Source organism: Caretta caretta, chromosome 10 (assembly GCF_965140235.1).
Source record: "Caretta caretta isolate rCarCar2 chromosome 10, rCarCar1.hap1, whole genome shotgun sequence".
In the NCBI taxonomy this organism is placed as follows: domain Eukaryota; kingdom Metazoa; phylum Chordata; order Testudines; family Cheloniidae; genus Caretta; species Caretta caretta.
Genome location: NC_134215.1, coordinates 66430815 through 66431420, shown reverse-complemented (window position 1 = coordinate 66431420; position 606 = coordinate 66430815).

The window sequence follows — 606 nt, the reverse complement described above, 5'->3', positions numbered from 1 at the left end:
TTTTTTGTTTGTTTGTTTGTTTGTTTGTGTGTCCAAATGCCACCCAATCTCTGCAGATAAACCCTCAGAGAACTGGGTCCCTTGTTAGGCTTTTTGCCAAAACATTCAAGTCATTGTAAATCATTATATGACTCCAGGTAATTCACATTCAGGATTTTAGTTCTGAAGCAGTTAAAGTCATGTGTTACCTGTGATCCACTCCACATTTTCAACTGATTTCATCTGGAGTGAAGAGCAGGCAACACACGGCCTGTGTACACACAAAAGTTGTACTGGTTTAACTATACCACTAACTAACACAGTATAACCTTCCCCCGCCCCCGAGTGTGGGAGCAGTTATCCCAGAATAGCTTTCCAGTACAGGAAGGGGAATAAGCTACACCAAAGTAAGGCACCTTTATACCAGTATAACTGTGTCTACATTAAGCTGTTTACTGGTATGACAGTATCAGTAGAAAAAAAAAATCACACCCCTAACCAACATTATACAGGTACACAAAGTGTGTGTGGATCAGGCCTAAGATTACTGTCTTATCTGCTCTCAGAACCTTGGATTAGATGGTCTCATTCGTTTTTCTCCATTGTAGCAGAGGTGTTCTCGCTTTA